General features: G+C 39.2%; 1 protein-coding gene across 11 annotated transcripts in view; it reads left to right on the top strand.

Moving 5' to 3' along the window:
• Nucleotides 1–27760, top strand: part of prickle2b (prickle homolog 2b) — a 273140-nt gene that overhangs the window by 138652 nt on the left and 106728 nt on the right. The window contains exon 1 of one of the 11 annotated variants that reach the window (XM_048606549.1): nucleotides 15404–15608. The exons of the other annotated variants lie outside the window; for them this stretch is intronic. The gene's annotated coding sequence lies outside the window, so the exon portion shown is untranslated. Of the gene's footprint in view, nucleotides 1–15403; nucleotides 15609–27760 lie in introns of those variants that run through there. 11 annotated transcript variants of the gene reach the window in all.

The raw sequence follows: 27760 nt of genomic DNA, 5'->3' as shown, positions 1-27760 counted from the left end.
TTTTTTACCAAGCTTTACAACCCAAATTTTTAAATCAACATTTTGTTGCAAAGTTTTGCTTTACACAACCACTGATACTTCCTTAAAAGGGCATTACGTTAACCATACATGTTCACACTGATACAGGCATACAACACTCTTTTAAATCAGAGATAGTAGGAACTGCCAATGCTGGAGAATCTGAGATAACAAGGCGTAGAGCTGGATGAACACAGCAGGCCAAGCAGCATTAGAGGAGCAGGAAAGCTGATGTTTTGGGTCTAGACCCTTCTTCAGAAATGGGGGAGGGGAAGGGGATTCTGAAATAAATAGGGAGAAAGGGGGAGGCGGATAGAAGATGGATAAAGGAGAAGATAGGTGGAGAGGAGACAGACAGGTCAAGGAGGCGGGGATGGAGCCAGTAAAGGTGAGTGTAAGTGGGGAGTTAGAGAGGGGTTAGGTCGGTCCAGGGAGGACGGACACGTCAAGGAGGCGGGATGAGGCCAGTGGGTAGGACATGGGGGTGCGGCTTGAGGTGGGAGGACAGGTTAGGGAGGCGGGTACGAGGTGGGCTGGTTTTGGGATGCCCAGCTCGTACCTGCCTCCCTAACTTGTCCTCCCACCTATCCACTCCTCCCACCTCAAGCCCCATCCCCATCTCCGACCTACTAGCCTCATCCCGCCTCCTTGACATGTCCGTCCTCCCTGGACCGACCTATCCCCTCCCTAACTCCCCACCTACACTCACCTTTACTGGCTCCAACCCCGCCTCCTTGACGTGTCTGTCTCCTCTCCACCTATCTTCTCCTTTATCCATCTTCTATCCGCCTCCCCCTCTCTCCCTATTTATTTCAGAATTCCCTTCCCCTCCCCGATTTCTGAAGAAGGGTCGAGACCCGAAACATCAGCTTTCTTGCTCGTCTGATGCTGCTTGGCCTGCTGTGTTCATCCAGCTCTGCACTCCTTTAAATCACTTTAGATTCCCAAAATGTAAACTAAATTCAAAACATTCCCAGATCTCAAGCTGTAGGGAATGAAAGCAGAAATATTGCATGAGACATCATTTAACAACAACAAATAAAGGTGCATTCAGACCAGACCACAAATAGTTAACACTTAATTCAGTGAATTCACTCTCTCTCACACACACTCTCTTTTGTTCTCTTATAACCATTTTCCAACTTTCTTCCTATCTCGGTTTATAGCTTTTTGTTTAATCTTTGCTCGTAAAGAGAGTGAGATATACAGTAGTTTCACGTTCCAGAACAATCGTGGAGTTTACCTGCATAAAACGCGGCTGTGATACACAGCCAATAACCAAAGACTTTCTCTCTTAATTCTACATGAGCTTAAATTGTGAATCAAAATACTCCTCAGGCTATCAAGTTATCCCCAGGTCTATAAGCCTCCCCTTTTGGCAGGGGTAGTTGTTTGGACCATTTATCCACCATTGTTGGCGGGGTGAGCTCATGTCCGTGCCAGTTGGCCCATTCATATTTGTGTTCAATACTGTCCCCCATTTCAGTTTTTTTGCTGGGACCGGGTTTTGAGTTGCCTGGTCAGTAATGGGGCTAAACAGGGCCCCTCGAATTCGCTGGAGTAGTGGAGGACTCGGCTCTCTCTCCCTTTCGTATTTTGCTTTCTAATTAGCTTAGTGAGGGGTAAGAGTTGTCTTCTATTGGGCTCTGGGATCCAGTCTGAATGGTGGTGGACAATTAAACAACTCACTGGAGGAGGAGGAGGGTCCACAAATATCCCCATCCTCAATGATGGAAGAGCCCAGCACATCAGTGCAAAAGATAAAGCTGAAGTATTCGCAGCAATCTTCAGCCAGAAGTGCCGAGTGGATGATCCATCTCGGCCTCCTCCAGTGGCCCCCAGCATTACAGATACCAGTCTTCAGCCAATTCGATTCACTCCACTTTATATCAAGAAACAGTTGGAGACACTGGATACTGCAAAGGCTACCGGCCCTGACAACATCCCAGCAATAGTACTGAAGACTTGTGCTCCAGAACTTGCCGCTCCCCTCGCCAAGCTATTCGAGTACGGTTACAACACTGGTATCTACCCGCCAATGTGGTAAATTGCCCAAGTATGCCCTGTACACAAAAAGCAGGACAAATCCAACCTGGCCAATTACCGCCCCATCAGTCTCCTCTCGATCATCAGAAAAGTGATGGAAGGTGTCATCAACAGCGCTATCAAGCAGCACCTGCTCAGAAATAACCTGCTCAGTGACGTCCAGTTTGGGTTCCACCAGGGCCACTCAGCTCCTGATTTCATTACAGCCTTGGTTCAAACATAGACAAAAGAGCTGAATTCCAGAGATGAGGTGAGAGTGACAGCCCTTGATATCAAGGCTGCATTCGACCGAGTGTGGCATCACGGAGCCCTGGTAAAACTGGAATCAATGGGTATCAGGGGGCAGACGCTCCAGTGGTTGGATTCATACCTAACACAGAGGAAGATGGTCATGGTTGTGGGAGGTCAGTCATCAGCTCCAGGACATCTCTGCAGGAGTTGCTCAGGATAGTGTCCTTGGCCCATCTTCAGCTGCTTCATCAATGACCTCCATCATAAGGTCAGATGTGATGATGTTCGCCGATGATTGCACAACGTTTAGCACCATTCATGACACCTCAGATACTGAAGCAGTCCATGTTCATATGCAACAAGATCTGGACAATATCCAGGCTTGGGCTGACAAGTGGCAAGTGACATTCACGCCACACAAATGCCAAGCTATGACCATCACTAATAAGAGACAATCTAATCACCGCCCCTTGACATTCAATGGTGTTACCATCACTGAATCCCCCACTAACTACAACCTGGGGGTTACCATTGACCAGAAACTCAACTGGACTCACCACATTAACAGAGTGGCTATAAGAGCAGGCCAGAAGCTGGGAATACTGCGGCAAGTAACTCATCTCCTGACTCCTCAAAGCCTGTCCACCATCTACAAGGCACAAGTCAGGAGTGTGATGGAATACTCCCCACTTGCCTGGATGAGTGCAGCCCCAACAACACTCAAGAAGCTTGACACCATCCAGGACAGAACAGCCTGCTTGATTAGCACTACATCTACAAGCATCCACTCCCTCCACCACTGACGCTCAGTAGCAGCACTGTGTACTATCTACAAGATGCACTGCAGAAATTCACCAAAGATCCTCAGACAGCATCTTCCAAACCCACGTCCACTTTCATCTAGAAGGACAAGGACAACGGAAAGATGGGAACACCATCACCTCCAAGTTCCTCTGCAAGTCACTCACCATCCTGACTTGGAAATATATCGTCATTCCTTCACTGTCGCTGGGTCAAAATCCTGGAATTCCCTCCGTAATAGCATTGTGGGTCAACCCACAGCAGGAGGACTGCAGTGGATCAAAAAGGCAGCTCACCACCATCTTCTCAAGCGGAACTAGGAATGGGCAAGAAATGCTGGCCAACCAGTGACACCCACATCCCACAAATGAATTAAAAAAAAAATTTAAGAGAGGTTGGTAGAGGATCTGGACTCTATTGTCAGGAGGTTTCCTCCCATTCTTCCTGTCTCTTTTTGGTGTGTTTCAATTTGCCACAAACAGTCTTTATTTGACTTTTCAGCTGTCATGACTTGATTTGTGTACCACCTCATTCCTTTTCTGACAACGGATCTGTCCCATTAGGACAAGGGACCACGTTATTTGTTCATTCTCTCCTGTATGTGTCAATTTTCCCCAGACCCTTTTAATGTCATCCAGGGACCTTTGCCCCATGGTGGTATTGTACTTTTGCCTGATTTTCACAGAGCTTTTATGTAGGTTGAATTGTTGTTCTATATATACCTTTAGTTTCAGTTGAATTTCATCTCTTGATATGTCAGGTGGGGCCAGCCCACCCTTGGTAGTTGTTGACCGTTCTGTATTCTTATCATTTGGCTTTGCGATAATTTTGGTTCTCGGGTCCTGTGCCTAATTAGCCTTGGTCAGAGACTACCCGAGCTCCACTGTATCGCCCTGGTCAGCGACTATTATGTCAGCTCTGCCGTATCAACCTGGTCGGAGACGATACCTCAGCTCCGCCGTATACATACGTCACAATTGAGGGAGCTTGGAATTCAGAATTACTTGAAGGGAGACACCATCAAGTTTAGACAACTGACCGTTATGGGTGTGGACATGGGTCTCTAGTCTATGGAGAGGTCTGGGTTCCTTCAGCGATCCTGCCCGACTACATCAAATTGTTAGATCTTATATTTTCAATGAGAGTCCGAGTCTCAGAGCGGATTCAGGTGACCTTTATTTGTGATTTACAGCACAGTTACAGCATACAGCACAAAAGGCACAAACATACACAGGCTTCAATGATAAGGAGGGGTGGGAGCCATTTTTACTGTATGAAACTGGTTTGAATCCTTTAGTGATTTTTTTAAGTATATTACAGATTGATTACTCAGTTATGGGCAGCCCTAACAACCATTTTGTGACTCAGTTATGGGCATTTTTAACAATAATGCAGTATTCAAGAGGGTGGGAGGATGAAAACAGGAAACAGTTCCAGGTAGCTTGATGTCTCTTGTGGGAAAATGGCAGAATTGATCATTAAGGTTATGACTGCATACCTAGAAAAAATATTACAATCAAGGAGGGTCAGCAGGGGTTTGTGAAGATAAATCATGCTTAATCCATTTATTGGAGTTCTTTGAAAGATTAACATGTGAATTAGATAAAGGGAGTGTGTTAACGTAATGTTTTTGGATTTTCAGAAGCGCTTGACAAGGTTATTGCAAAAAATAAAAAGTCATGGTCCCAGAGGTAATATGCTAGCATGGATAGAAGATTGGATGGTAGAAAACACAGCTTTATGCTTAAATGGGTCTTTTCTGATTGACAGGATATGACAAATGGAGTCCCACAATGTTGTGGCCTCAAACGTTTACAAGTCCTTTCAGTGACTTAGATGAGGGAGCAAAGGCATGGTAGCTAAATTTGTAGATGACAGAAAGATAAGTAGGAAAGTACAGGTAGTTCTGCTATAATGCGTGTTTCATTAATGCGAATTGGCTGTAATGCAATTGAAAAATAGTGGACACTGTTTGGATAATGCAAACTTTCTACGGTACTGTACAGCGATTTTCTATAGCAATTTCCCTATAATGTGATTTTCTATAGCCCGAAATCGCAAAAGAACGCAGCTATCATGTTATAGGAGAATTACCTGTATGTGTAAAGTAGACAAAATGAGATTGCAGATCGTTGCAAACAGCTTGATTGAGTGAGTAACACATCTGGTGGATGGAGTATAATGTAGGAAAATGTGAAGTTATTCACTTTGGCAGAAAGGTAAAAAGGCAAACTATTACTGAAAATGGAGAACAATGAAGAGTTTGGACGTACGGAAGGATCTAGCTGTCCTAATGCATGAGTTATAGAAAGTCAGTATTCAGGTTCAGGAGTAATTAAGAAGGCTAATGGAATGTTATCCTTTATTTTAAGAGGAATTGAACATAAAATGATGTTCTGTTTAGTACATTGGTGAGATCACCTCTTGATAACAAAGCTGGATGAGAGGGTGAATTGTGAAAAGGGTGCAGAGATGCTTGATTGTGATGTGAACAAGTTGAGTGAGCGGGCAAATGCATGGCAGATGAAGTATAATGTAAACAACTGAGAGTATAATATGATTAACTGTGAGGTTATCCGCGATGGTACCAAAAACAGGAAGGCAGATTATTATCTGAACGGTGATAGATTGGGAAAGGGGAGATGCAATGAGATCTGGGTATCCTTGTACACCAGTCACTGAAAGAATACCAACAGGTGCAGCATGTGGTGACGAAGGCAAATGGTTTGTTGACCTTCATAGCAAGAGGATTTGAGTACAAGAGCAAGGATGTCTTACTGCAATTGTACAGAGCCTTGCAGAGACCACAGCTGGAGTATTGCGTGCAGTTTTTGTTTCCTTATCTTAGGAAGGATATTCTGGCTATGGAGAGACCATAATGAAGGTTCACCAGAATGATTCCTTGGATGGCAGGATCCTCTGATGTATGAAAAGAGATTAGATCAGTTTAGGACTATATTTACTGGAGTTTAGAAGAATGAGGGAGGATCTCGTAGAAACCTATCAAGTCCTAACAGGACTAGACAGGGTAAACACAAAAAAAATGTTCCTGACGACTGGGCAGTCTAGAGGCAGGAGTCACAGTCTTGTGGATATGGGGTAGGCCATTTAGAACTGAGATGAGTAGAAATTTCTTCACCCAGAGAGTGGTGAGCCTGACTCTGCCAAAGAAATTGGTTGAGGCTCAAATATTGAATGTTATCAAGAAAGAGTTAGATATAGTTCTTAAGATTAAAGAGATCAAGGGGTATGGGGAGAAAGTGGGAACAGGGTACTGAGTTAGATGATCAGCCATGGTCATTGAATGGTGAGCAGGCTCAAAGGGCTGACAGATTTACTCCTACCCTTAATTTCTCTGTCTCTGTACCGTGTTCAGTTTTGGGCTCCTTATTTCAGGAAGGATAAGAATGCATTGGAGGCAGTTAAGAGATGGTTTATCAGATTAGTACCTGGAATGAGTGTGTTCTGTTATGAGGAAAGACTGGGCTTGTTTTCACGAGCTTAGAAGAGTGAGAGGTGACTTGATTCATGTGTACAAGATCCTGAATGGCCTTGACAAGGTAGATGTGAAAAGGATGTTTCTTGTGGGTGAACCAGAAGTGAGAGAGTTTTATTTTGATACTAGGTGTTGGCCGTTTACGACAGAAATGAGGAAAACTTTGAGGGATCTACAACTTTGGAACTCTGCATCAAAAGGCTGTGGAGTTGGAGCTACTGAATATTTTTGAATCACAGATAGATTGTTGTTGAGAAAGGGAATCAAATGAGAATGTGGTTTGAGAATATAGAATTCATATCACAAACAGATCAGGCATGATCCTATTGAATGGCAAAGCAGACTCAAAGGGTTAAGTAACTTACTTCTATTCCTAACTTATATTTGGCTGGAGAAATTAAAGTCAAGGGGATGATAGATTTCTTACAAACCAATATGGAGTCTCTAGCTTAAGGTTGCATAAGTTTCAGAGCTACCGTATATTATTATAGATGTTATTCTAAATGAAGACACTGTTAATTGAATACTGAACAGTGTTGAATAACACATAGTTGCATAACAAAGGTTTACATTTATATGTTATAAAGTATTTAAGTTATTGTGAATTAGGTGCAGTTAAAATATAACTTGCAACCATTGCCACGTGTTAAGGTCCAAACTCTAAAAAATGACCTTTATGACATGACAATATCTGAAGTGCTTTGCAGCCAATTAAACATGCTGGAACCATAGTTACTGTTGTATTGAAGGAATATAATGAAATGAGTTATCAAATCATTTAGGGAATCTAGGACTAGAGTTCCCCTGGAAACCAAAAAGTGGTTCTTGAGAAAATCTCAAATAAACTTCCCCCAAAAAGATGCCTGTATGGCAAACCACTACAGAAAAGTCCAATAGGGATAAACCTACATGAACCAACTAGCATTGATCTAACTATGACAGAGGCACACTTGTCCAGTTGATTTTATAACGTTCTTACTAAATCTGGGGACTTGTGTCAAATTTGGTAGGGGTGTCCCACAGACTAGTAAAGCAACAGTCTGTCGTAATGGTACTCAAAGAACCAGTATTGAAGATATTTCTATCACCATCCCTGGGTTATGCCATGTGCAATTGGTAGTACAGACTAACTGGAGTTGGCAGCAGAGTGATAGAAAGTCAAGAGGGAGTGGCTGTGGGAATTCTCAATGTCGACATGGTAACTGTGAAGTCTCAGGATGTCGTGTGAGACAAGGGAAGGAAGCCTCCTTTTGTGTCTTGACTGATTAATCAGTACTACATGTTGAAGCCACTTGAATGAAGCACCAAAGGTAGTAAGGGCACAAGAAGTACACTGGATGGACACATTAGTGCCCTTGTGGATATGGGTTTTTGTCTTTTGCTTCCAGGAGGTTATTTTACCTGATGTGGCAATGTTTACGTTACCTCTTTTAAGAACTGAACAAATCCAAAAAAGTTTAATAAAGCTACCTAGTATATACAACATTACATTCATAGGCATATAAGTATCACTGTTAAGTTCTACAGAGTAGCATGCTTTTGTATCGTGTCATGCTTCAAATTTGTTATATCCTCAGGTCATATGTTATGTTACAGTGATAATAAGAACATAAGAACATAAGAACTAGGAGCAGGAGTAGGCCGTCTGGCCCTTGGAGCCTGCTCCGCCATTCAATAAGATCATGGCTGATCTTTTCGTGGACTCAGATCCACTTACCCGCATTCTCACCGTAACCCTTAATTCCTTTATTGTTCAAAAAAAATCTACCTTTTCTTTAAAAACGTTTACTGAAGTAGCGTTAACTACTTCACTGGGCAAGGAATTCCATAGATTAACAACCCTCTGGGTGAAGAAATTCCTTCTCAATTCAGTCCTCAATCTGCTCCCTCTAATCTTGAGGCTATGCCCTCTTGTCCTAGCATCACCTGCCAGTGGAAACATCCTCTCTATTCTATCTTATCTATTCCCTTCATAATTTTATATGTTTCTATAAGATGCCCCCTCAATCTTCTGAATTCGAATGAATATAATCCCAATCTACTCAGTCTGTCCTCATAAGCCAACCCCCTCAACTCCGGAATCAACCTAGTGAACCTCCTTTGCATCCCCTCCAGTGCCAATACATCCTTTCTCAAGTAAGGAGACTAAAACTGCACACAGTACTCCAGGTGTGGCCTCACCAGCACCTTGTACAGCTGCAACATAACCTCTCTGCTTTTAATTTCAATCCCTTTAGCAATGAAGGACAAAATTCCATTTGCCTTCCTAATTACTTGTTATACCTGCAGACCTACCTTCTGTAATTCATGCACAAGGACACCCAGGTCCGTCTGCATAGCAGCATGCTGCAACTTTTTACCATTCAAGTAATAACCCTTTTTACTATTACTCCTACCAAAATGTATGACTTCACATTTATTTACATTGTATTCCATCTGCCAGACCTTTGCCCACTCACTCAATGTATCTATGTTCCTCTGCAAAGTTTCACAGTCCTCTGCACACTTTGCTCTGCCACTCGTCTTAGTGTCATCTGCAAACTTTGACACCCTACACGTGGTCCCCAACTCCAAATCATCTATATAAATTGTAAATAATTGCGGTCCCAACACCGATCCCTGAGGCACACCACTAGTCACTGACTGCCAGCTAGAATAGCACTCATTTATCCCCACTCTTTGCTTCCTGTTAGTCAACCAATCCTCTATCCATGCTAATACTTTACCCTTAATGCCATGCAGCCTTATGCAGTAGCCTCTTGTGCGGCACCTTGTCGAAGGCCTTTTGGAAATCTAGGTACACCACATCCACTGGGTCCCCATTGTCCACCTCGCTCGTAATGTCTTCATAGAATTCCAAAAGATTTGTCAAGCATGACCTGCCCTTCATGAACCCATGCTGCGTCTGCCCAACGGGACAATTTCTATCAAGATGCCTTGCTATTTCTTCCTTGATAATAGACTCAAGCATCTTCCCCACTACAGAGGTTAAGCTAACCGGTCTATAATTCCACATCTTTTGTCTACTTCCCTTTTTAAACAGTGGCGTCACATTTGCTGTTTTCCAATCTGCTGGGACTGCCCCAGAGTCCAGCGAATTTTGGAAAATTACCGCCAGCGCACCTGCTATTTCTCCCGTCATCTCTTTTAGTACCCTCGGATGCATTCCATCAGGGCCAGGAGACTTATCAATCCTTAGCTCCATTAGCTTGCCCAACATTACCTCTTCCGTAATAATGATTGTTTCTGGGTCCTCACCTATCTTCGTTTCTTTGTCAAGTACTGGCATGTTATTAGTGTCCTCCACTGTGAAGACCGATACAAAATACCTGTTCAATGCCTCGGCCATTTCATCATATCCCATAAATAAATTCCCCTTCTCATCCTCTAAAGGGCCAACGTTTACTTTTTCGTTTTATATATTTATAGAAACTTTTGCTATCTGTCTTTATATTCTGTGCTAGTTTTTTCTCATGTTCTATCTTACTTTTCTTTATAGCTCTTTTTGTGGCTTTCTGTTGACCTTTAAAGTTTTCCCAATCTTCTAGTTTCATGCTGTTTTTGGCCACTTTGTATGCCTTCTCTTTCAATTTGATAGCCTCCCTTATTTCTTTAGACACCCGTGACAGATTACCCCTTTTCTTACAGTCCTTCCTTTTCACTGGAATATACTTTTGCTGAGCACTTTGAAAAATTGCTTTGAAAGTCCTCCACTGCTCGTCAACTGTCCCACCATAAAATCTTTGTTTCCAGTCTACTTTAGCCAAGTCCTCCCTCATTCTATTGTAGTTCCCCTTGTTCAAGCACAGGACCCTGGTATTGGATTTTATCTTCACATTCTCCATTTGTATTCTAAATTCAACCATACTGTGATCACTCCTTCCAAGAGGATCCCTAACTATGAGGTCATTAATTATTCCTGTCTCATTACACAGGACCAGATCTAGGATAGCTTGCTCCCTCGTCGGTTCCATAGGATAGCTTGCTCCCTCGTCGGTTCCATAGGATAGCTTGCTCCCTCATCGGTTCCATAATATTCTGAACATGTCTGTTAAAGATATACTAACATATTGTATCTCATAAAAGTATATTGATCTGACATATAACACAACGTAACTCCTTTTCCCAAAGATAAAAAAGGTATCCCAAACAGATATACGTTGTTGTACATAGACATTGTTAATTTGATAATGGCGCAAGTGGTAAAACAGAGTTTACAAGGTTAATAATTCAGACTTCAATGTAATGCTCTGGAAGTTTGACAATTCATCCTAATCTGATGAACATAAATCCATCTGGAAAGATATTTGTCGTTACTTGTTGCACTTTTGACAATTTGGATCTTTAGTTACAGCTTGCTGTCACTCATCATCACTGCTTAGCCATCATTATTGGAATGTTCTTCTTCAATCTCTTTGTGTTTGATGGGTAAATATTGGTCTCAGCTGGCTTTTGTTACTTCACAATATAGCACTATGATCATAAATAATTTTGTATGACCTGGATTCATTGCATTTTCTGCCTAGTGTGCAGTCTTGGTAGTTCTTTACCTGTTTGCTCATTGTTTATCTCTTTCATTCTCCTTTGGCTTTGAAGAAGAATGTCCTGTGTCCAGAGAGACCTCAGAATGGATAGATAATTGCTTGCCAGGCAAAGTTGTTTGTACCTGCCTTTTGAGCATAAGTTGCGCTAGAGATAGTAATCCTTACTGTATTGGTGTTGCATGAAATGTAGCAATGCAGTGTAAAAACTGTGTTCTCAACACTTAATGATCACTGATTTGATAGTATGTACCTTATGTTCTACTAGACTGTTTGTTTGGATGCTGGAGTGCTGCTTGCTGTGATACATAGCTTTCAGGATATGTAGTGATAATATTTTGATACCAGTTCTGAATAAATCTTTTATGGATCTTTCTGAGCATCTTATGGGAAGACTGGGAATGTTAATTATGTGATGCGTCTTTCAAGGGCAATCAAGAATTTTAGAGGTTTTTTTTCCTGAGGGTCATCTGTAGCTTGATCTGTACAATAAAACTTCATATGTTGTTTGCACAGTCATCATTGAATGCCTAATCCATAATCAAAGTGTTTGCTGCCAGTTTCTCTTTCCAAGGTCTTTGCTTTTATTTCAGAAGTAGAATGTTGTGCATAGTTGACTTATTTCTTTTACTGGCTTTGCTTCTGTCATTTTATTTTGTCTTTTTTTTTGCTTATGCTTGCGTTTATTTTTCTCTTCATTAACCCTTTAATGGTCATGATCCTTTAAACTGCTAATTTAAGAGAGAGAGTTTTGTCATTTAAGAACTGCAGGCTTGTAGTTGCATGTTCCTGCCTATAGGTGGCATTCACACTGAATAAGGAGTGAAGATGTCACATGGGCTCCATATTTTCGCCGATCTGAAGAAAGTCAGTAGTGGAATTGTCCAATATCTGAACACAGGTAAGACTGTAGAAAACCTCTCTTAAAATGTTCTAATGGTGCATTTTCCTTTAGAAGGCCTTTGGAGCTGTAGTTTTAGGACAACATAACTGCTATATTTTTGGTTAATTGGATGAGCAGGCTCTATTTTTGTTTTCGTTTTTTTGATAAAAGATAGACAGGGAGGTATAGTGCTTACTGTATAATCTTTAGTTTTGCTTGTATTTGTATCATCAGCTTTTTCCAGTTTTTGACTAATGGCGCCTAGAAATTTCTTGAATGTTGAAAGAGATTAGATTTCGGTAATGAAGAAATTAGCTCTGTCGTGGTGTTTCTACGGATCTGTACAGCTGTAAATACTCATAGAAAATGATGTTGCTTTTTATCCTTATTCTCTGATGGCCAGAACTGTTGTGCAGTTGATCAATAATTATTTCTCTAAATGTCTGGCACCAAGCCTTTGACGTTTTTTTTTCTTTGATATTCACCACTACTAGCAACTAAACTAACCACTATAGATGTATCCATTTATGAAAGTATTATTCAGAATGATTACAGCCTGTCTTCATTTTGATGGCTCTGTGTCATGTTGTGTGGCACTTCCAATGTGCCAAATTGGATAGAATCAGATCAGAGCTAGTTAGCTTAAGACTGCCACCAGGATCAGCAGAATTGTTTTCCTCTATAATTTGTAACCTCGTGGTCCAGCATACCCTCATTCCACCATTACCGTAAAGCCATTCAACCAACTGTGGTTCAATGAGATGGGCATATCATAATACAATTCTATAGCACATGACTGCTTGCATGCTACAGACAAAGTTAAGCAATTCCATAGCAATCAATCAGATCAGTGCTGTATAGATCTGTATTATCTAGTCATGAATGATGGCGGACAGTTCAACAGCTAATGGGAGCAGAAGTTTCCATGAATACCCCGATTCTGTATGATGGTAGAGCCCAGCATCTCAGTACAAAAGACTAGACTGATTTGCAACTATGTAACACCAGAAGGGCTGAGCAGATGATCCATCTTGGCCTCCTCCTAAACTCCTCCACATTAGAGTTGCCAATTGTTAGCCAAATCAATTCAGTCCACATGATTTCAAAAAAGATTGAATGGCTGTGGTACTGAAGACTTTTTCTCTAGAAATCACAATAGCCCTTGACAAGCTGTTTCATTAGTTCTGCAGTATTGGTATCAATCCAACAATGTGGAAGATTCGCAGATATGTCTGGTCCACAATAAACAAGACATATTCAGACTGGAAAATTATTGTCCCAGTGTTTCATTTTCAACCATTTGCAAAGTGATGGAAGGTTTGAATGTAAAATGCTGCCAAGTGGCATTTGCTCATCAGTAACCTGATCAGTGATGCTCAGTTTAGCTTCTGTCAATACTATTCAGCTCCAGATATCATTCCAACTTTGGTCCAAAAGTGGACGCAAAAGCTGAATTCCAGAGATAAGGAGACATTAACTGCCAACTACTAACATTAGGACAGTATTTAGTTACATGTGCCTGAACCTGAATAAAGTTGAAGTCAATGGGAGTCAGTGAGAAAAATCTCCACATTTTGGAATCATAGCTAGCACAAAGAAAAATGATTGTGGCAGTTGGAGACAAGTAATCTCAGTCCCAAGACATCACCATGAGTTCCTCAGAGTCATATCCTAGACCTGTCTTTCTCTCCATCATAGGATCAGATAGAGGGACATTCATTATTTATGCAGTATTCAGTCCCACTTGTAATGTTATAGAATCATAGATTCCCTACAATGCAGAAAGATGCCATTTGGCCTATTGACTCTCCACCAACTCTCCGAAGACCATCACACCCAGACCCATTCCCCCAACCCTTCCCCATAACCCTGCATGGTTTTTTTTTACCATGGTTAATCCACCTAAGCTGCATACCCCTGACACTACAGAGCAGTTTTTAGCATGGCCAGACCACCTAACCTGCACATCTTTGGACTGTGAAAGAAAACCAGAGCACCCAGAGGAAATCCATGCAGACAGGCAGAGAATGTGTGAACTCCACAAAGACAGTCACCCAAGGCTGAAATCAAACCCAGGACATCATTATGTCCTCTTATTCAAAAAATATTTGCTGCAACTTTGTGCGGATGATTTAGTCATCCATCCTCGTAGACATTATGATTACAGGAACAGCAGCATGTATTTTTCATACTATGGATAAGCAGTGCACCTACTGCGTTAGAACACCCGACAATTAAAGTGTAATGGTGGGCATGTGAAACCTACGTAAGTGAAATACTGGTCCAGTCATCCCACATTCTCACCTAGTTGATGATGGAAATCTCAATTTCCAAGTAAGAGTTAAACACACAAATTTTAACAATCTGCCTAGGCAATGGGACAGATATGGATTTGGTGTTTGTTTTATACCCAGCCTAATTTGGTGCTCCAGTGACCTGGCAGGTTAGGTTAGAATTCCCCTAACTTTGTTCAGAAGATTTTTATTTGAAGAATTGGGTAAGAAAATTGGAACACAGTATTCTGTTTTTCATAAGAATTTACCATATTTTGTTCTCTATGAAGCAGTATGTAGAGGCTCACATAATTTGTGCTGTTTCCAAATTGTGATGGTTGCATTCCAGTTTATTTTAAAGCAGCATAAGGACACTGCATTTGGAAGTAGTCAATTACTATTTGCAGAATGATCTAATAATTATGTATTACTACAGTAGCTTTTGTACAGTACATCTTTGCCTTTTGCAGAAAGAATAGGTTACCTTTTTTAATGTTAAACAACACAAAAAAACCCTCTTAAACCTGTGTGTCTCCTCTTCATGGTCCTGTATTTAGTATTGTAGTAGATCAGCAAAAATGCAGGAATTGCATTCATCTGCTGTGGAAATAAAAATTTGCCTGTGAGCAATATTGCATGTACGACTTATTACAACAATTAAAACCATATGTGGAGAACTGATCACTTTGAATTCAGGGCTGGTAAATTACGTACAGCTGTCAGGATTAAAGGTGCTCACAATTTAAATTTTGTTTGCTTTTATTTTTCATTTTTTTAAAATACTGCACAGTAGTTATGGGTTTGAAACATAGGAAGAACAATGACAATGGTGCTATTTCTTATTTTGGGAAATCATATAACAAATGTTATAAGGGATATTTGTGTTGTTCCTCTGACTTGGACAGAGCAGGACCTCTTCCAGCAAAACCTCCCCTTAAAGCTGAAGGAATCACATTTTGTAATAACCCAGCTCTGGTTGGAGAAGTGGGTTTGGCTTAATCTGATGACTTTTGCCAATAGGCTGGAGGTTAGCTGGGTGTATGACAAACGCGAGTCAGTCTGTGAAAGCTCCCTACCAAGTGACCTGACTGGCATTCTTTATTACACAGTCCTTGAATAGCTAAGCTACTGCAAATGGCAGTTCGACAGTCTGTGTGAGAATGCTTCTCCACCTCTTGCTGAGTACCCCACAGGGCCTCGTCAAGCAGTTTCTATTTAATGTAGAAGCCAGACTTTCCTTATTAAACGGACATTGAAAACCTTTCTTTGTTTCTGCTATGGTGGTTATTAAATAGGCACATAGACAATACTAGTTAAAGGTAAGTGTTTCAGTTTTTTTTTTAAATTAGAACCTCTATGTAAGAAATAATTTACATTGTTACCTGAAATGCTGAATTTCACAGCTATGATACAGGGAGTTTTTTTGTTCTGAAACTATTTGATCCTAAGTTATGTGGTGTTGCAGAATGTAAAATGGAAGTTATATTTTTAAATCCTGTCAGTGCTTTTTACTGTTACTGCTTCTGCATGTCTTTTGATACATCAATTACTGCTGCAACAGAGTTATGTAGTGGCAATTTTAGCATCGCTTGCAGTAGCTCTGTGTAACTAATTGGATCATGCAATGAAAGCTGATTGGCTTTTCATTAATTTTCAGAGTTACTGCAATGTTATATGTTAATTAGAAGTCAGTGCAGGCGTCTAGACTTTATATTCATTTCTAAGTTGCTTAGAAAAAATGAGCAGATTTGATATATAGATGTGTAGCATTCTAGACACAATTAACCTGTTTCTCTTTTTTGGGTCAACATGGATTTCCAATAGGAAGCTGAATCTATAGGAGTCTGAGGTTTATTTAAGCTTCTGAGCAGAGCTGTGTGTGTCAATTCAGCTGTTGTTAGGATTTAAGAGGAATGACAGAATGCAAATGGTGAACCTTCTGACATCTGGTTTTGCAGTAGTTTGAAGTTTACTTAAATCATTTTCACAAAATATCCTTTATATTCTGTTGCTAATAATCTTTTTAACTGTTCAATCTCTGCAATTTTCTACATTTTATAGTGACTGCTTCATGAGTGGTGTCAGCAGGGTCAAACTTTAGAAAACTAACATTGAAAAGAGCAAGAACATTAGCACCAAATTGTCAGCATTTTTACTTGTTCTGTAAACTGAACTTATTAAAGTGCTGTTATGTTAACAGTAACCTATATTAATTGGGTTTAATTTTATTTTCATTGGGTTTTTTTTTGCAAAAAGCAAAGTTGTCTGCTCTTGAGCAGAGAATTTTCTGTCTAGTAGAGTTTATTAATATATTAGTGGACTGTATAGCTAGTCAATGTTAGTATAGCAATAGATTTGCTGTGTAATGCTTATAGCAATGCTTTAAACTTCATAAATCTGAACAGGAGTTCTGAAATAGCCGTGGTTCACATTCACAAAACAGGTTGTTAGTCAATATGTTTGTAGAATTTTTCATTTGAGCAACATGTTGCTTCTGAGTTATTTTGTTTTTATTGTTCGGTGAATAAAGTTTTCATTTTAGAAATTGATCATTACTGAACAGCAGTTAATTAGTTTATTTTATAATTTGCATTTATTCAAGGTTAGCATTCAGGGCTGCATTGCCATGATCTTAGGTTGGTCAAGAAGCCAGCATCAATCAGGCTTGAATATGTCATCCAACTATTAAATGGAACCAACAAAAACAAAGTAAGACTGTAACATTAATGGAAACTAATAATCATAATTGTAGTGGGTTTTATTAATAAGAATATTTCTGCAGCATAATTTGATTTGCCTTCAGATACTATGTGTTACAACTTCTGAACTCAGCCGAATCCTGTGACTTCAGAAATGTGATAATACTTCAGATCTCTACAGTAATTTAACTGTGGATCTGAACTGTTTGATGCTTTTCTGTGATTGAAATTGATAGTAGTTTAAAATGCTTTTACATCTAGTGAAAAGTAAAATATTTCGGTTTGTGCTCTGTTCCTTTTAATAACACACATTTTTATAATGTTAAGCCGCTAATAATTAGTGGGCATGCCTTAAGGCCAGTGTTCTGGTTTTCTGACTACAGGCTTGGAAGGCACATGTCTTTGAAGCATACAAGGGAGAACAGACTGTGTGTGATGCACTGTTGTAAGTTTTAGGACTCCTGAGACAATTAACTTCAGTTCAGATAACTCTAATTTCATCCTAACAGTCCACATATGTGTGTTTTTCTATTAATTATTTATTTTATAAATTTAGTTTACATTAATTTAAGGACAGCGTAACAATCGAGATTTTGGTAAATTTCTCTATATCTGTACACTGTTAAGCAATCTGCAGCATAAAAGGCTTATTTTGTTAAATAATTTGTTCTGGAATATTTCACACATTCAAATAAATATTAACATTTAAAGGAGCATGACAACTGCTAAAATTTTTTACTGTATGAAATAAGCCTTGCTTTTCTGTTTGTAAAGAAAATGTATTTGGTGTAGTATATCCCTAATTAATTAATAATTAATAGCTTCACTATTCATAAATTCATTATCAGTGTTTACGCTAAAGTGTGGGTGATAGTATCTGATTGCTGTTAAGCATTATTATAGTATATCAAACAATGTCTTGCAAGTTGCTGCTGCTGTCTGATTTTGCTGACTGGTGATATAAGTTGGATCATTTTGTGAATGTTTTTTTGTTTTTCTTCATTTAACTATTAACAACAGTCGCCTCAAGGAGTATGCTTTGATTTGTTTCTGCTCCTTTTCAACTAGCTGTAATAAAAAAAATACAATTTCTTGCTCTTTCTTCCAAGTTTCAGTTAAATACCATAATTACAAAAGTAAGGAAAAATGAAGATTAATTCTACTGAGTTTGTTTTTGGAAAGAAAAATGCTGTGTCATGTCTATTATCAAATTATTGTTTATATATTTAGTACACATTTTAATATTAATGGATTTAATTGCAGTAAAAAATCTGGGTTCTATACAAGATGTTTTGCTTTCAAAATTCTAGAAATTTACTTGTTTGAAATAATGGTGCTGATACTCTCAGTGAGGATGTTTGGGAATACAAAACCAAGAAGAGACTTGACGAGACTAATGGATATGTTGATATTGCAAAATCTAATAGGAGAACCTCATACTGTTCATTTTCTGTTTCCAACAGGCAGTCAGACAGATTATTAAGTGAGGTTTATGAGGTCATTTTCCACTTGGGAACGCTGCATGCTTCAGCACTCAATATTGAGTTCAATGGTTTTAGGGCCTGAGCACCTCCTCTCGTCCTTACCCCAACCCCCACACACCAGGCCTTGCCATCGAATGGCTGCAACAACAATCTACCTATTCCCAGCTACTAACGGTCCCCATTAGCAGCTATTGATTCTGTCAGGTTGACTTTTACCCATTCCTTTGCCTGCCCAACTGTTTCTCTCTCTCTCTCTCTCTGGGTTCCAAATCCACCTATCATTCACAATTCCCCAACCCCCCCAACCCCAGTCACATATTCAGCATATATACCAATCTTTGCCTAGCTACAATCAGTTCTAATGACAGGTCGCTGGACCTGAAACATTAACTCTGCTTTCTCTCCACACATCTGCTGAGTTTGAAATTTGGGTCAATTGGATTTGGTGCAAATCAACAATGACTAATGAGAAATTAAGGCTTGGGTGGTGAGGAGAGGTTAGGAATGGTCATTGAGTGAGGCAAGGCTTGAATCAATGGAGGCTATATTTGGCAAAAGTGAGGCTTAAGCTTTTTTTGGGTTAGGTGTCCCTGTGGCACTCAAAGTGATGTGTAAATATTCATATTGAATTTGCGGAGCCTAATCAAATTGGGCTTCCTATTACACTGTTGAAGGCTATTTAGTATGTGATATGACAGATGTCCCACTTTTCTAAGATGTACATGTATTCATAATTGTTTTAAATTTTGAACTCCTTGTTCTCCCACCCATTGTAAAGCAACTTATTTCGGTGCTCATAATACATTCTGTTGTCTTCATGAACCAGACATTTCCTCAAAAGTTCAAGATCATGTCATCTAAAAGAGGTCATCTGTTGGTCCATTTTAGGAATTACAGCTACTATACCTATTTCTGTGCATTTTATGCTTGGCATCAGGAGAGAATCATATCTGTACTAGATTCCACTCTGTAATTCTGTGACCCAGACTTGTAGACCTATATTTTGTATTCAATGAGTTGGGTCTCAGAGCAGCAAATTCTTGACATGATAGAATGTAGTCACGCGAAATAACTCAATTTGTTGGGCTTTTATTCAGTAGGGGTATTTTAGATTTAATTGGCAGATATGCGTATTATCAAAGGGAAGTGAGGAAATAGTTGTTACTTAACCACAAGTACCCAGTATGCCTGTGATTAAAAATGCACATTGATATTCATAGATATAGCATTTGCTACAAGTCTTGTTCACTTACCTGATGCTCGCCCTTTGTTATATCGCTGCCATTGATGCACTGTCAGCACCAGACCCACCTATCACTGGAGCACTGTACACAAATGCAATGGTATCTGGACTGAAGATGTAAACCACTTGGTTTTCCAAGGCCTGCATCGCAGTCCAATAACCATGATTGAATGTAAGTATTTGATCTCTAGAAATGCTTCTACGTGCATTTAAGAAGGACCATAACCATAAAATTGCAGCTAAAAGTTCGATTTTGAAATTTTACTGATCAAATGCCAGGTGTAGAATACCAGGTCGAAGTTTTTCTACATTCTTGAATGTGGGCGTCACTGGATGGGCCAATATTTATTGCCCATCCCTAGTTGTCCTTGAGAAGGTGGTAGTGAGCTGTCTTCTTGAACCACAGCAGTCCATGTGCTTTAGGTAGACCGACAATGCCGTTAGAGAGGGAATTCCAGGGTTATGACTCAGCAATACTGATGGAACAGTGATATATTTCCAAGCTGGGATAGTGAATCCCTTGGAGGGGAACTTGCAACTGGTGGTGTTCCCATGTTTTTGCTGTCCTTGTCCTTCTAGATGGAAGTGGTCATGGGTTTGGAAAATGCCATCTAAGGAGCCTAGATGAATTTTATCAGTGTGTCTTGTAGCTAATACACACTGCTGCCACTGAGCAACAGTGGTGGAGTGAGTGGGTGCCTGCCGATGGGGTGCCAATCAGGCCGGCTGCTTTATCCTGGATGGAGTAAAGCTCCTTGAGTGTTGGTGGAGCTGCATCAGGCATGGTAAATGGCCAGGTTAGATATTGTGCAGGTCTTGCTGTATTTGAACATGAACTGCATCAGAATCTCAAGAGTTGCAAATAGCACAGAAGGTTGTGCTATCATCAGCAAACAGCAAACATCCTCTCTTCTGGCCTTAAAATGGGAGTAAGGTCACTGGTGAAGCAGCTGAAGATGGTTGGGCTGATGAAACTGCCCTGATGGACTCCTGCAGAGTTGTCCTGGAACTGAGATGACTGACCTTCAACCACCACAATCATCTTCCTTTGTGCCAGGTATGAATCTAACCAGTCGAGAGGTCCCCCTACCCCATTGACACCAGCTTTGCTAGAGCTACACAAATGCGACCTTGATGTCAAGAGCAGTCACTCTCACTGACTTCTGGAAATTAGCTCTTTTCTCCATATTTGAACCAATGCTGTAATGAGGTCAGGAGCTGAGTGGTAAGTCAAACTGGGCATCAATGAGCAGATTATTAGTCAGCAATTGCTGCTTCATATTAGTGATGGTGATGCCTTCCATCTCTTTACCGATTCTCGAAAATAGACTAATGGGGTGGTAAATGGTCAGGTGGATTTGTCCTGCTTTTTCTGTACAGGATGTACCTGGACAGTTCTCCACATTATCGGGAAAGTGCCAGTGTTGTCATTATACTGGAATAGCTTGGCTGGTGACGTTGCAAGTTCAGGAACGTACATCTTCAGTACTACTGCCGGAATATTGTCAGGGCTCACAGGCTTTGCAAGTTTGGCTGCCCTCAACCATTTCTTGATGTCATGTGGAGTGAATTGAATTGGCTGAAGGCCAGCATCTGCAATGCTAGGGACCTCTGGAGGAGGTTGAAATGGATGATCTATTTGGCACATCTTGCTGAAGCTTATTGCTGGTGCTTAATCCTTATGGTTTGCACTGATGTGTTAGGCTCAAGGCTGGGGACACTGGGGAATCTCGTCTTCCACTGAATCATTTCATTGCCCACTAGCATTCATGACAGGATGTGGCAGGACTGCAGAGCTTAGATCTGATTCCATTGGTTGCGGAATCATTTAACTGTATCACTGGCTGCTTTTGCTGTTTGGCATTCAAGTCGTCCTGTTTAGTACCTTAACCGGGTTGATATTTTTAGGAGTACCTGATGCTGCACCTGGCATGCCCTCCTACACTCTTCATTGAACCAGGGCAGATACCTTAGCTTGATGGCAAAGGTCAAGTGTGGGATATGACACAGCATGTGTCATGAAGTTGCACATTGTGTTGAGTATAATTCTGCTGCTGTTGATAGCTCATGGCACCTTGGGGATGCTCAGTCTTAGGTTGTTAGGTCTGATCAGCGTCTGTCCCATTTAGCGCAGAGATAATGTCACGCAACACAATGTAAGTTATTCTCAATGTAAAAGTGATACTTTATATCCTTAGTATAAATTCATAATAGGAACAACTGAGGTTGCTTTGATACTCCTCTTATGAATTTTAACGACCTCTTTCCTGATCTCCCAAGCATCTTGCCACCATTTTCAAAAGCCTCTAGTTTCATGAGTTATTTGTGAAGCTGATATGAATTTCCAAATTCATGACGTTAGCAACAAGCTTTAATATCTTTTCAAATTTAGCTTAGCTGTCATATAAAAAAAGAAGCCGTTCTTACCACTTCAGCTCTGTAGAGCAAACCATAATTACAGTGCTAGTGCTCTGAATGTGCCTGAATATGGCAGAAGAGTACTTATGTGCATCTCATGGGGAAATAATTGCTGGTATGCTGGCTGATGACGTGGCAACTGTGGAAATCTGATTTTCATTTCACAGTTGGTAGACCACACAATGATATGCACCTATCACTGCCTATTTTGGAACGTAACTGTTTGAACTTTCTGGAAGATATCTGTCAATTACAGTAAAAATGTTACTGTGTTTGTGATGAGTTATAATGCTTGTTCTGATAAGATTTTGGTTGACAACTCAGTGAGTAGAATTTGTTTTCAGGAAATTTAGTATTCATTTCTTGCTGATGTGAAATTTGTTGTCTTATTGTATTTTTGCAGATATATTTTAAAGGTTTTATTTAAACTACTGAATATGCTTTGAGTCTTTAATTTATAGCATGTAACACAGCTAGGAAAAAAACTGCACAAAAGAGAGATACTGATAGAAAAGTAAACATAGTTTTGTTTTTTTTTACCAAGCTTGCAGGCATTTTGTGACAATCTGTGCTCTACAGTTCTCCCAAAAATATCTTTTAGGAATGATGATGCAGTCCTGGCTCCTCAGAAGTTTAATTGTCATAATTTTTATTTTAGAAAAATACATCATAATTACTGTTAGCCAGATATTTGTAACAAATTATAAAATTATTTTGTGCAAAAACTGTGTGTATATATATTATATATATATATATAGACTGCTAAAGTTTTATTTGGGTCAATTTAAAATTGACAATTTTGAAGAAATCAGATTGCTTTTATGGTTTTTGCGTAATTTCTGCGGTTAAAGTTGGCCATTTTGTTTGGAGGTCAGAGAAACTGCATGGTCCTGACTGGCTGCATTATAGATATGCAACCAATAAAAATGATAAACTTCCAGGAGTTTAATTTTCCAAGTCTGTCCAATGCAGACGAAAATTGAACTCATTAGATGATGTTTACACTGCAATACTAGCCATCTAAATGTCATTTTATAACCACTGATATTTAAAATATTATTACTCACTCATGATAGCAGGTATGAAGGAACCTTTGTAAGTGAATCTTATAAACAATAAGTGCTATTTAGCACAATGTGTAATATAGCAGTTAAATACACAGCTTATTTTGTTTCTGAAAAATTTTATACTGCTTGTATTTATGAATTCTGAAACGAATGAACAAACCACCTTTTTTGTCAATCATGCTAATATTTGTATTTGTGTGAAGTAAATGTTGGCTTCCTTTTAGAATGAAACTTATCAATTTGAATTGCTTTAGCAAGTTTAACCAACAGACAACTATGATCCCTGACGTCTGGTCAACGTTGAGCTGGTGATCTCATTTGGGTCAGCAGGGGTTTGCTAAAATTGGCCACAACACTGCTGAATTAAGGAAAGGAACATTAGCCACAGTTTCTGCTCTTTATTACTATCCGGCAACCCTGCTGGAGGTGTGTGTGTGGGCGTGTTGAGTTCTTACAACATTGGGCTTAGCTGTGCTATTCCTTGCAATCAAATAGCCTGTGGTAACTGTCAAATCTCACACAAACGTGATGATTATTTGGCTGAGGTGCAGGAGGGTGAGTAGTGCCCATGAAAAAGAGGGGAGGAAATTATTTGCGTGGCTGGAGGAGACAAAAATACCCAAAAACATTTCATTACGTTGATTCAACTGTAATATACATTGCAAGATCTTACATAAAAATATTTTAATTATACCAAATTCAGGATCATTTTCATCAAAATAATTGATATTTTGATAATATATACAAATTTATGTATCATTTTTTTCTTCACATTCCAATCAAATGTCAGATTTTGTCAAGCAGTTCCTTTAAATGCCGAAGTAGTTACAACAGGAAGGAAAAAAAAATGTTACTTTCTGGTTTTGTAAGAATCACAGCACAGCAATTAGCAAGTCTGCCTTTCACACATAAGGCAAGTATGATGGTATGTTAATAGACTTGTGGGGAGCCTGCTGAAAGGAAAATAGAGCCACAGATGCAAAGCAGAATGTTCCAAATCATTCTTAAATATATTTGGTGCAAAGGACTGCATCACTGATGATGCAGCCTTTCTGAGATCCAAACAAATGTTATGCAAATCCAAAATATTTAAAGCTAGCACAGCCAGAAGAAAAATGAGTACTAATAATGTAACGTAATGCATTTCTTCTTCTCCATTTATGCTGCATTTAAGCTTTGATAAAGTTGAATTTGCAAGAATCTGCATGCTTATGGATGTATGTAGATTACCATTTCCAAATGGTTGCATTTCAACCCACAGAAATGGAGAAATATAGAAAGACCTTTTAAGTACTGTAAGTGATTTAGTCATCACTTCAGCATTATTTTCTGTCTTGTAATCCTGCATTTATTTCAGCCTTCGTTAGTTACAATTTTTGTCTATATTATTGTTGTGCTTTCATTGTTCAGTTTGGCACTCTGATTAATACCAGTTCCAAGTGTTCAGTTTTTTGTTTTTCGTTATGAAGCAATTGTGTTTATATCAATGATGTTAGTCGAAATATTTTCTGATTTAGAGTTACAATTGCAATTTAGTTTGTAGTTACCTTGTTTTATTTTAATTGTTTTAATGTTTCGATTAAATCAATATTTAGTTTTCTTACAATTTCCTTTGTGTATTTGATGGATCCATGGGAATGTTTATTTTTTGCATTGAAATTGTAAACCTAAGATAAATTATGTGCCATTGTAATTTGGTTATTTGTGCATATATTTTTTTAAAAAGCATAAGACAGAATGAATCATGAAAATGGCTTTGCTCTGGCACAGGATTTTCAGAGGTATTGAAATATTATCATTATCATATGGTGAAACCATCACCATACTGTGATGATGACAACCATGTTGTTCACAACACGGTTTAGCTGCACAAACAATTTCCACATATGAACATTGTTACTTATAGATAGCTGCTTTAGTAATTGATATTATGTGGAACGTGAATTATGATGAACTGAAGAAACAACGATATCTTAAATCCTTTGTATACTATATCCTTTGATTTATGGTGTAATATTATTTTGCATACCAGTTGACCTTTCAATGTACTCTCGTTATAGTGGCAAATAAACACTTCAACAGCACAATGTAGAAAGAGATTTTATGAATGTACAAGCGTTCAGGAAGTGTTAAAGTAATGAAATGACCTTGCCAGGACTTTGCTTGGAGTAGTGCCAGGATGTCTATCACTTAAAAAGTCTTACATTTTTGGAATGCTCAGCAGTATTTTCACTGATGGTGAATATGAGGCAATCACATATTGTTTATTAACTGCCAGAGTACAATGCTTTTCATGTCCCTAACTCAATTTTATAATCTGCAAAATGAAATTCTGTAGATCATGGATAAATCTGGCTAATAAAATGACAGTTTATGTTATGATAATAATGTCAGTATGCCTTCAAGAGACATGCTCACGATATCGTCACTGTGGCAAAGCGTGTGGCCTGAGGCTATAAAGTTGTCATGTTCCATCTTACCTTGAATCATTTGAAGCATGATGCTGTATTGAAAGCAGGCTCCTCTGTTGTAATCTAATAGCTTAATATTAGTCCAGAAACATACATATTTGAAGAATCTAATGTTTGTACATAATAGTTAGTTATAATTAATGTCTGTTGGATTCTTCAATACCGTAATATCCATAACTTTTTTTTAATAGTACAGGAAATAATGTAAACGTTGCAATGTCAGGAGGCAAACTCACATCAATGTAGTGGCATGAATTTAAATTGAATTCAGTTTCTCAGCATTTAAATCTGTGATTTACTATGGAACAGTATTACAATCTAAGTAGTTCTATACCATTTAACATTTTAACACAGAATACAAATATAAATTACATATATTATTGAGAAACCTTTTGTTAGGTGGTAAATATAGATTAAGTTAATACCACAATTTAGACAAATATCGAATAATTGTGCATTACTGTAAACAGTGTAGAATTGAGCTTAAAAGCAATCTGATTATGCTATACTGGTGTATTATTTAAAATGGCTGCATATTTCATATAAGCCTCTTTTGCAGCTATATTTTAAATGACTTAGTGACTGTTCCATAAAGAACAAATATTGTGTGCAAAAGTTAAAATTTAAAATTCTGGAAGTAGGAAATAAATACTGAAAATTCTGGAAATATTTATGAATCATGTAGCATCTATTGAGAGTAACAGTTATCAGTTCAGGATGGTGCCCTTCATTGGAATGGGAAAGTATTAAAGGTGTAAATGATCTTAGCTAAATACAAAGGTTGGGGGACGAAGAAGAAAAGGAAATGTCTGACAGGTTGGAAAGCATGAGAGATTAAATTGTTAATGAGATAATAGTGTATGAAGAAAGAACATAATAGATTAAGACACAAAAGATGGTTATAAAGGACCTCCAGTCTTTTTCTTAAAACCCACCGTCCATTTTCATTTTTGCTTTAAACCTATCCAAATCTCTAACTTGGTAAAAGGTCATCAACCCGAAATGTTCACAAACATACTGCAAATATTTCCAAAAAAGTAGTGACTGATAATTCAAACAGTGAACTGGACAAAATAGCTTCAATATTTTTAAACAATGTCACTTTCCAGAGTATGAGTATGTCATGGCTAACACACAAGCTGTAGAAAATTAGCTTTGTGGATAATTTCAAAATACTTTTTTTATTGACTGAACAAATGCTTACATCCATAGTGTATTGTCAAACAGGTTACCACAAATTGCGATAGGGTTAGGGAAGGACACTTAGAATCATAGAATGGTTACTGCACAGAGTGACTATAGAAGGACTGCACTTCTTGTGTAATCAATTCTACGAGTTACAGTGTCAGTTGGGACCTGCACAGAGATCATCAAGGGCCCAGTTATTCATTACTTGGGCCTGTCTATTCAAGTCAGTTAGGAGAGGGGCTCACTGCTGTGGTAGGGATGTTAGGGAAGTAAAATCTGGGGATTGGAAGCAGCATTCTGGGGTGTAGAGGGAATATTAATTGTGAAGGGAGGAAACACCTTATAACAGGAGAGATACAATAGGTAGTTGAAGGACATAGGTTACTGCAGGATGGGGAGGTCATTGATAGTCACAACAACCCATGCTGCAATGGGTGATGGTGCAGCATGATGTTTGGAATGACTAAGCTGTCGGCGTTGGTGTCAGGGCTTAATATTGGGAGCTGAAGTCATAGGCTCCCTTTCTTGAGTGAAGTTGGGGTGGGAGGACAAGATTTCAGTAGTCCTACTGCACTTTCAATCTCATACTTCCACAATGTGGCTTGTTCTGCATTCATCGACATAAAGCTACCTGTGTCAACGGTCCACAGAGAGACTTTCCATGGTCCACTATCACTTAAACCATCATTTGTATGTGCTGTGAATACTGACAGCACCCTTTACTGAGGACCCATGCAGTCTCAGATATTCTCCACTCAGGTTCATTGTAAGCGTGAGCAATGGATCCATCTACAACAGGGGTTATCGTCGCTGAGGCCAGGGTGCGGTGACTATTTATTGACTGTCAGTTTGTTGTTCCTCAAAAGGTAAGTTTACTGTCTCTTTCCAGAGGCAAATTAAG

The sequence above is a fragment of the Rhincodon typus genome, chromosome 16, assembly GCF_021869965.1.
Source record: "Rhincodon typus isolate 14 chromosome 16, sRhiTyp1.1, whole genome shotgun sequence".
Taxonomy (NCBI): domain Eukaryota; kingdom Metazoa; phylum Chordata; class Chondrichthyes; order Orectolobiformes; family Rhincodontidae; genus Rhincodon; species Rhincodon typus.
This window is presented reverse-complemented; position numbering and strand designations above follow the sequence as displayed.